Raw genomic sequence first — 11,189 nt, forward strand, 5'->3', positions numbered from 1 at the left:
TTAACTGGTGGTAGTTGTCTAAGATCACCACAGAAGATGACATTCATTCCTCCAAAAGGATCGTCAAAGTTGCCAGTGATATCGCACATTCTACTGTTTATCTTGTCTAGTATCTCCGCGCCTTTCATGCTTACCTCGTTGATAATCACAACTCTGACTCCTGCAAATGCGTTCCGATAAGACTGTATGGTCTCTCTTGCCAATCCTGGGTTAGTTCTTCTTGAAATTGTTATCTTAAACGCTGCATATACGGTGGTTCTTCCTATGGCCACCGCAGCTTTTCCTGTGGATGCACATGCTACGTATGCATTTGTTTTTATGTTTTGTGTTTGTGCAAATCTATTCGTCAGTTCTTTTGCTAAATTTAGTGTAAAAGTTTTTCCACTACCAGCCACTCCTGTAAAAAACACTTGAAAGGTTCTATCTGCGGTTAGCAATGTATTCATTAAAGTCAGAAGGAAGTCTCGTTGTTCGTAATTTGTTCTGCGCATTCTCTCACAAAACTCCTCTGCTGTCATAACATTGTTGCGCATTCTGACTACTGCCGTCAAGTTTCCCACCTCAATACTATTTATGTCATCGTTATTAGCGCTGGTTGTCGCCATCGTTTGTAAGAAAAGTTCTTGTCTTGCGTCTATTTCCTCTCTCTCCTCCTGTAGATCTTCACAAAGCCTTTTATATTCCTCCATGTGTTTATCGATATCTACCTTTTGATATTCACCAAACTTACTCTTAATGGCTTCTATTTTTTCATCGAACAGCTGCAGGTACTTCATGTGATCAGTGATTTCTATATGTTCACATCTAAAAGGGACAAATAACGTAACCATCTCACGCTTATATTCCGTCAGCTTATCTGTCATCTCGTAATTACAGTAACGCAGGATCCTTGCCTGTTTTCTTTTTTTATAGTCTCTGTTGTGTTTCATTGTATACCATGCTGCATAGTCTGCCAAACATATATCCTCTAATTGAGTAGGTCTTTGTTCGTACTTTTGTAACACATTCAAAGTCTATACATTTGTAGAGTCGTTTGGTATCTGTTCCATCTCCATCTGTTTCTTCTTCTTGTGTCTTTTTACACGTTCGCTAGCCCACATGGTTGGGATGAAGATTACTTCTCTATTCGCCTTAGACATGGGTTGTCTCAACAAGTAACAAGCTCCTTCTTGGCAAGACATCTCAACAGTGTTCAACATATTGATGCACACTTTCCTCATTAATCCTATGAAATCTAGTTCTGGATTTTCATTCTGTAATTCCATAAGTTGTCTCTGAAGATAACTTACCCCTCTGTTGCTCTTGTTAACATACTCAACAACGTATGCTGCGCATGAGTATTCGTCGATAATAAACTGTAAGTCCATGTTTGATTTGAGTACGCTTGCTATCCATGAGTTGAAAGTGTTTGTCCACAATTCGTTCATGTTTCTTTTGTAAAAAATCATAGGTCTTCGTATACTTACTCGAATCACGTCTAACAAGGGAACGGTCGGGGGTGTCCGAGACCGATTTGGATGCGCTTTGGATATGTTGTTGAGCATCAAAAAATATTAGACTCGTATTTTTTTTTTGCGGCTTATCTCGACGTTCATTGGTCGAAAAAACCCGATTTAGAACCTACCCGATTTGGATACGCTTTGAATATGTTGTTGAGCATCAAAAAACATTAGACACGTGTTTTTTTTTGCGGCGTATCTCGACGTTTAGGGGTTGAAACAACCCCTCGAAAATAACGGATTTTATAGTTTTTAGCGAATATCTTCGAAAATATAAGGCGTATGAAAAAAAGTTTGGTACAAAAGGTTTATGGCTTTTTGTGCTCTTTACAATGGCGTAATCAGATTTTTCAAATTTGTCACATTTTTTAATTTAACCCCACCCCCACCTATTATTTTTGCCAAATATAACAATTTTTCCAACGCAAATTTAAGAGCGTCAAATGCCAAATACATCCATGTGTATTTTTATTATGATACCATTATTAGATTTTTGGCAAGACGAGATGATATGTGGTATAGGCGTCGCGCTGTAGGTAGGTGTTGCGTTATTTCTGTTCAAGTTGCGCCGTACGCTTAAAAATTTCCATTTCAACTCCGGGATGACCGAAAGCGCTGATGCGAAGGCCAGCGCAAGGCTATTTCGAGAGTCCTGGACTAGCAACGGAATGTCGACTCCGACATTATAAATACCGCCGAATTGTATCGGGCGGGCAGTCGCAAATTGGAAAGAGACGGTATCAAACCTAACAAAGACCACTCTATTAATTATAAAGTGCGTATTTATTTATATAATTAAAGTTCGAGACAAATATTTAATTTTAATATCTTTCAGAATGAAGTTTAATCCATACAATGTAATAATGCTACTTTCTGCAACTTTCACTGCTTTCAACTATTCACCTCTCTCTCTCTCCAAATTATGTTATGTACTTCTCGCTCAGCGACTCAAATCTATCTGCCGTCCGTCCGTGCCTTCCTTCAGAACGCGCGATGGCTTTCCCCATCTCCATATAACCTTTCGGACTTCCTGCTTATTTATTTTCGTGCTAACGCTATCGAAATAGCGTAAACTCCTCGCTGTCAGCGCCTAGTGCTGACCTTCGCATCAGCGCTTTCGGTTGTCCCGGAGTTATAATTGGGATAGTGTATTATTGTAGCGGTTAATGTGACGCACGTTCAAATTTGCGACTGCCCGCTCGATCTTACAATTCGGCGGTGGTATTTATAATATCGGAGTCTACATTCCGTTGCTAGTCCAGGACTCTCGAAATAGCCTTGCGCTGGCCTTCGCATCAGCGCTTTCGGTCATCCCGGAGTTGAAATGGAAATTTTTAAGCGTACGGCGCAACTTGAACAGAAATAACGCAACACCTACCTACAGCGCGACGCCTATACCACATATCATCTCGTCTTGCCAAAAATCTAATAATGGTATCATAATAAAAATACACATGGATGTATTTGGCATTTGACGCTCTTAAATTTGCGTTGGAAAAATTGTTATATTTGGCAAAAATAATAGGTGGGGGTGGGGTTAAATTAAAAAATGTGACAAATTTGAAAAATCTGATTACGCCATTGTAAAGAGCACAAAAAGCCATAAATTTTTTGTACCAAACTTTTTTTCATACGCCTTATATTTTCGAAGATATTCGCTAAAAACTATAAAATCCGTTATTTTCGAGGGGTTGTTTCAACCCCTAAACGTCGAGATAAGCCGTAAAAAAAAATACGAGTCTAATATTTTTTGATGCTCAACAACATATCCAAAGCGCATCCAAATCGGTCTCGGACACCCCCGACCGTTCCCTTGTAAGTAGAATTTCATTGTCATATTATTATCAAGTAGAAACTCTTCGATTGTATCGTAAGATTTCTCATTCAGCTTATCATTAAGTTTGAGGCCCGCTTTTTCAAATCTTCTCTGCGACCATCGTCTTTAGTGATGGGTATCATGACGCGAGTTTGATCCATAGGCCAGTAGGGTATATTAAACCGACACTTATTGTCTTTCTTCTTGAAACATGTAAACGTGTGCTTGTGCACTTGGTTAGCATATGTTTCTGGTAAATCAGTGACTGATACTGAGCACAAGTCTCTGATGAGTAGTATGGTTTTGGTCATATTCTCCGATATTGTTTCTTTGGGGTCATTTTCTAGCCAAAGCAAGATGTTTGCGTGTGGGCTACCTCTGTTTTGGAATTCAATGCGTTTAAAGAAGTCTATCACTCTATATTTTCCAAAGGGATTGTATGACTTTTTTGCTGATAAGATTCTCATAATTACCTCGACAATTTTTTGGAAATAAATGCAGCATATTACTGGATCTTCGTTTACTAAGCTCGCCCTCTGTAACGCTCGTAATTCGATCATTGGATCTGTCAGTTCTTGACCGTTACTAGAGATGGGCGATGTTGGGGGGAAAAATCGATTATTTTCCGATTATTTTTCTTAAAAGTAATCGTTTCGTAAAAGTAGTACGCAATCTTCGAGAACTTGAATTTGCTCCCGCGTTAACATTTCTGGGGCAGTCGGGCATTTCATTAGAACCGGATAAATATATTTGCGGAGATCAAGGAATCTTTCGATCATATAAAATGACGAATTCCAACGCGTAGGTACATCTTGCTTCAACTTTAAAGCCGTGCCCTCTGTCTTCCCGTTACAAATTTGGAGCCGTTTTAATTCATCGGCCGCAACAACGCTCCTTTTTGTTATCGTCACTATGCTTTTTACGCGAGTAAAGATACTCTCAACTTTCGGTAGACGTCTCATGACGCTTGGTACTACGTGGGATAGGGTGTGCGCAAAACACGGTATGTGCTTCGAAGCACCAAATGTGTCGATCGCTGCCTTTTTAATATTCGCGCCACTATCGGTAACCATCGCCGTAACATTGGACGTTTTTATACCAAATGATTCGAGACAATCTCGTAAATTTCGCGATATATAATCCGCGGTGTGACGCTCGTTCAGTGGTAATACGGCCAAACAACCGTTCTTTATCTCGAGCTCTGTCGTCAAGTAATGATCGGTGATCCCAAGGTAACTTTGATTGCTTGTATCTGTCCATATGTCGCATGTCAACGTGTGAGTAGTAGCGGCGGTTATATTATCTCGAAACGCGTTCTTCATCTGGTGGTACCTTAACTCTATTTCTTTTGTGATGGTTTTCCGACTAGGAATGTTGTAGAGCGGGGACGTAGTCTTCATGAGCGCTCTGAATCCTCTGTTTTCCACGATCGATAGAGGACAATTGTCGGCGGCGATCATGAAAAGAATCGCGTTGGTTATCTTAGCAACAGATAAACCCCCATCTACAACATACAATTATTATAAGTAAAAATAAGTAGAAAATAGATTAATGTAATCATTGCAATCTAAATACAATGTGTAAAGAAAAAGGCAGAGTATATTCATTCTTGAACATGAGCGCACAGATTATAAATGTATCTGATCATATATACAAATAACCTTACCTTGAAATGAGCTTATTCTCTGGAACACTTTGTCGATCTTCTGGGATTTAATTGATTTCGCCGGCGTCTGGAGACGTTGGACTTTTGGTGGTGGGTCATCAACATCTTCTGAAGCTGAAGAGAATGAAGCTGTTTGGCTCGTACGTTTCCTTGTTGACGGTAATGAGGGTACATGCATCCAATGAGAGCGCCTTTGGTGCTGCATCAAATTGGTTGTGTTGCCTCTGTTCATAATAGGTTTCATACAAATGTTGCATCGTGCCGATATACTATCTATCTTTGTATAGTACTGCCATACTTCGCTCTTTGCAGCTTTGCCCGTATCTTTTGCAGATTTCCTGTGAGGATTCAATAAGAAATACGTAAATAAAAATATTGTGGCAAATCAAATCTCACATCTAACGATCTAACTGGTATAACTTACTGAGCGTAAGCGTTTACTCTGTCTCTCGTCACTGTTTGTTGTGAATCGTCTGACTGGATACGTGGGTTTTGATCTTGATTTTGAGATTCACCAGTATTAAGTTGGTTAGTAATTTTATTTGTGCCTAATTCAGGACAATCAGGACTTTCTTTCTCGTCGTATCTTCATGTCTAAAGAGTCGTGACATTATGGTCATGTACAGTGGCGAACCACCGTCTTTCAACAATGGCGGTCTTCCGCTTCTCGGAGATTCTTTTGTAGTGGTTGGCCTGTGATATCTTTTATTTGATCCAGCCAGCGCGATGGAGAACGGCCTCTTGGTCTCTTCCCCTCAACTTTCCCCTATACAATCAGTTTTTCAAGATTGTCCTGGTTTCTACGTGTGATGTGACCAAAGTATTGGAGAACTCTTCTGCGGCAAATAGTGGACAGTCGGTCGGTGATGTTCAGCTCATTGAGAATTGACACGTTCGTTCTTCTTGCCGTCCAGGGGATGCCCAGCATCCGCCTCCAGCACCACATTTCAAACGCATCTATGCGGCGTCTGTCCGTCGCCTTGATGGTCCATGTCTCCACTCCGTATGAGAATATAGAGAACACTAGGGATCTCACCAGGGCTATCTTTGTGTTTATTGTTATTTGTTTGTCTTCCCATATTCTCCTGAGGTTCGCCATGGCTGTTCGCGACATTGCTATCCGTCTTCTTATCTCTACTTCGCTTCCTCCTATGTTGGAGATTAAGGATCCCAAGTAGATGAACTCCTTGACCGTTTCCATGTCTGGGCGTACATTGTTTCGTTGTATCGTGTTGCCCCTGTCAATCACCATGAGTTTGGTCTTCTCCAGGTTGATATGTAGACCTACTTCATTGCTTTCCTTGGTAACTAATTCCAGCATTTTGGTTAGTTCCTCTTCGTTTTTCGCTATTAAGGTGGTGTCATCAGCGTATCGGAGATTATTCAAGTTTTTGCCGTTGATTATTATTCCCCCGTTGTATCCTTCCAGGGCGCGTCTCATTATATATTCGCCGTAGACGTTGAATAACCCGGGTGACAATATGCAGCCCTGCCGCACTCCTTTATGTGTTTTGAAGGGTTTTGATTTTTTGTTCTCCAGCTTAATGACAGCCGCACTCTCTTTGTACAAATTGCTTATCAGGGTCACTAAATGATCCGGGACTCCCATCTCTCTTAGCACTTTCCATAGGTCTTTCCATCTTACACAGTCGAACGCTTTCTTGTAGTCTATGAAGCACAGGAACATAGGCGTATTAAATTCGCGTGCTTTTTCTATCAGTTGGCGGATGTTAAATATTTGATCTCTGGTTCCTCTGCCTTTAACGAATCCGGCTTGTTCAGGAGGAATTTGGTGAGACAGATACTGCTGCAATCTCCGGTCGATTATTCTGAGTAGTACCTTGCTGGCATGGGATATCAGAGATATTGTGCGATAGTTTTGGCACTTTCGTGTGGACCCCTTTTTATGGATGGGTATTACTGCAGATTTGGCCCAATCCTTAGGCCACTGGCCCGATTGCCAGACTTTATTGCAAATGTCATGAATTATCCTGAAGCCCTCGTCTCCCAGCAGTCTTATCTTTTCGGCGGATACTTCGTCCAAGCCGGGTGCTTTATTTGGTTTAAGATGCATTATGGCCTCTCCTACTTCACTTTTCAGTATTGGTGGTTCCCGCTCGTTTGTCATTTTTATCGCTTGTTCCTCGTTTTCTTCTACCGTATCTTCTTTGTACAGTTCTTCGCAGTACTGCCTCCAGCGTTCTACTATGTCTTTGCTTTCCCATAGAATCTTGTCGTTTTTGTCCTCGATGGCCGCTGTCCTCGGAGTGAATTTTCGTGTTAGTTCACGAACTTTCCTGTATAGATCTCGGGTGTCGTTGGAGTTTTGGTGCTCTTCGATTTCTCCGCAGATTTTCTTTATGTATTCGTTTTTGTCTTGTCTGCATTCTCTTTGTATTTTTCTGCATAGAGCTTTATGCGTATCCCTTGCTGCCTGTGTTTTTAGTCCTTTCCTTTTTAATTCTTTCCGTTCCTCGATAGTGACGAGGGTGCGTTGCGTTATCCAGAACTTGTTGGATCTATTAGGGTGGTTTTTGCATTGAATTGTTTCTGAGGCTGTTTTGATAATCTTTTTGAGTTCTTCCCATTCTTGGTTCGGGTCTTGTGTGTTTATAATATCCGCTGTGTTGGTGGCCAATTTTTGCTGGACTTCTTGTCGGAATAGTTTTTTATTAGCATCATTGATTGCTATTACTTTCTGTGGTTGGCTGATATTTTTCAGGCGTAGTCTGAACTTCATTACCAGTAGCTGGTGGTCAGTTCCGCAGTCAGCACCGGGATAGGTTTTGCAGTTTAGGATGGAGGATTTCCATCGTGATCCAACCATGATGTAGTCTATTTGGTTCCTGTATCTGTCGCCGGGCGACCTCCATGTGTATAGTCTTCTGATATGATGTTGGAACAGTGTGTTGGCTATTGTTAAGTTGTGTTCCTGGCAGAACTGAAGCATTCTGTCTCCTCGGTCATTTCTGGACCCCATGCCAAACGGTCCCAACACTTCTTTGAGTTGCTGGTCTATCGCAGTTGTACGTCCAATTTTTGCGTTCACATCCCCCATTACAACAGGGATTTCGCCTCTGGGAAGGTCGTTTATAGTGTTTTCTAGCTGTTCATAGAATGTTTCGATGGCTTCTTCTGTCGACTCCGCCGTTGGGGCATACACTTGTATGATGTTGATGTTCAATGGGTGTGCATTGATTTTTAGTATTAAAATCCTATCGCTGACCGCCTTATACCCTAGGACCGCTCTGTTAGTTGCACTGGAAAGCAGCAGAGCCACACCGTTGCGACTCTCCGAGTTGTGGCCCGAGAAATATATGACATTGCCGGATGCAGTGCTGAAGTGTCCTTCCCCTCTCCAGTGTGTCTCGCTCAGTCCTACTATGTCCAGCTTGAGGGACTGAATTTCTCTTTCCACAATGAGCAGTTTCCCGATTTGTAGGAGGCCCCGAGTGTTCCATGTGCCTATTTGGAGGTTGTTGCGCAGGTTTACTCCGTTTCGTGTGGCATCATTCAAAGCAGCTCCCCCCGGAGATCCGATTGGGGAGCTATTTAGTCCTCCGGAAAATTTTACGCTGAATGAAGCCATAATGTTCTCTTGGGATAAATGATGAAGGTGGTTTCCCGTTTCCTTCCTTCATGGACCAACGGTTTTAACGTCTCTTTCCGAAAGACGGTGGCGCCGATATCTCCTCTTTCCTCCCCATACCCGTCAACGGGGCAGGTGAGGGCGAGTCCCCCATTAGGAGGGAGAAATCGACTTGATGGCGTCCCCCGAAAATTCCGAGGAGGCGCACATCCTGTAGCCCCCGCCGCCTTCTACTAGACCCGCCACGAATCACCGGGAAAAAAACCCCACCAGGATTTTGTGTACCCGGCTGGGATCGAACTCGGCTCTCCGGAGCGTGAATCCAGCGTCTAGCATAGGAGACCACTGACTCAAACAATCAGGACTAGAATAAGACAATAACAATTACTTTTGTACAATATATCATATAAATAAAGCTTATTTAAAATAAAAAAAAATAGATCGGTCATAATACTCATAATTTAATAACTCGATTAACATACTGAGATTTTCCGAGATCATAAAACGAACAAGATGATTGTAGAGATTTGGCTCGTTCGGTGTTTGCATATGACGAACTTGATGACGCTATAGAATCCATCTCCAATATCTAATTCCGAAATATTCCGAATCTTTGCAGTTGCGGATGTCGATTAGCTTGTCAAGTGACAGGTTACCACTGTTACCAGGTTAGGATTTGCTTAAATTCATATGTCGTCATTTATTTGTATTGTACAAGGAAATTCTTATTATTCTTAATTATTATATTTGTAAAATTCTTATTTCTTACCTATCGAGAGTTTCGAGTATCACACATTGACATTGACAGTATTGACACGTATGAGTATATGAGTATGACAATAATGACAACAGACAATATTATAAAATTTATATGCGAAAGCCAAAAAGAACGACAAAAAGAAATTACACGACTTCACTTGTTCACGTGCTCTGCAATGTAAATTTACCCGCGGAAATCGCGGGATAGATAGAATAGACTGCGTTCACTGCGTCTGCGTGACCGCAACCGGCCAATCAGGCGGTCGGGCCTCGGGCCAATCCGGTGAATCCGGCCAATGACAATAATCGACATAGCCCGATGCAGCAGGCTAAAATAATCGATTAATCGATTAATCGGTTCACAAATAATCGAATAAAAATAATCGATTATGACAAAAATATAACCGATTTTCGTTAAAATCGATTATAATCGCCCATCTCTAACCGTTACCTTCTCTACTTAGTCTGTACAATGTCTTTAGAAGGTGTGGCCAGCGTATCTCGTTTGCACTCATTGTTAGAAACATCGTAGGTTTCCCTAGTTGTCTTATCATCGCAAACAAATCTTTCTTCCGTGAATTCCAATATTGCATCGAGTTTGGAATAGACTTCAAAAAGGCTAGATTCTTTTTCACACATTCATCCAGGTACGTTTTATCTTCTATCATGCGTCGAGTAATATTCTCAGCAGAGGCGTTTACTTTAAAAGTGGAATAGAGTCCTTCGGTAACTCTCAAACGCATTATTTTTGCAGCCATATAATTTGCAGAATATGCTGTGGTGTCACCCCGCGTCGGTCTTTACGTCTAATCTCGCTTGTTGCTATTCTGAACGGAGTTACTCTGATGCCCTCTTTAAAGACTCGTGGATGTCTGTAGTATATTGCCGGGAAAGATAATTCTTCTGCATACGAGTCAAAGACGATGCTCAAAGGCTTTTTATCTGGCCCGGGTGCTATATCCAAGTATTTACTTTCGTTCCAAAGCATTGTGTTGTCACGTTCTGTCTGTTGTTCGTCCGTTTTTTGGTCAATGCATTTAAGCACTTTACCAGGGGTCGTAGTCTTCGTATTTGCATAAAAGGAAGTCTTGGGGAAATCAAACGCTCAGTAATGGGATCCAATGGCGGTAAATTCTGGGGATGTTCAGGATATTTATAACCATTTGATTTGCTTAGACTTGGAATTTCTTCTTTTGACAGCGATTGTCTACAAGTTGAACAGATTTCAAAGTCCTTGAGACATTCACTCTCATTCTCGAAATATCTTTTAAGAACATCTATGTGACTTTGATCGACTTTAGTTAAATCTTGTTTATACTACAACCGATCACACACATCACACACGTATCCGAACTTGTTCTTCAGAAATTTATTTTCAAAAACCTTAGATGCAATCATATAAATCTGCCGAAATGTCTCAGGCCTATGGTCTTTTCGTGGACCTTGCTCTTGTACTTTACTAGATTCCGGATGCGCTTTCTTTTTTTGTTTTCTACATTCTCTTGACCTTTCGGTAGATGACATTGCGGACTTCTTCTCATTTCTTATAGAACTTGTTGTTGGCAACTCTTCCTTTTGAGCGTCCCTTTTTCGTTTCCTATTTTCCATTGATTTTTCGGTAGAGGACATTGCGTTCCTTACTCGAATCCGCGTCTACTCCTCTACTTGGACTCTTCTAATAGACCATTCACAACTTACTTCATGTTATTAAATTTTTCAAATTTTAACCCTCTACCTGTATACGTGGGTCTACGGTGTCCTAGCCAAAATGATATTTGTTTGTGACTTTAAAACTTGCAAGCCTGCCAGAAAATATTAATAAACGATGCTTCTTAAAATGACTATAAAATCGTTAACTAC

This window comes from Temnothorax nylanderi, unplaced genomic scaffold (assembly GCF_030848795.1).
Source record: "Temnothorax nylanderi isolate EJ_2023f unplaced genomic scaffold, tnyl_v1.0 TNYL_tig0161_pilon, whole genome shotgun sequence".
NCBI classification, from domain to species: Eukaryota; Metazoa; Arthropoda; class Insecta; order Hymenoptera; family Formicidae; genus Temnothorax; species Temnothorax nylanderi.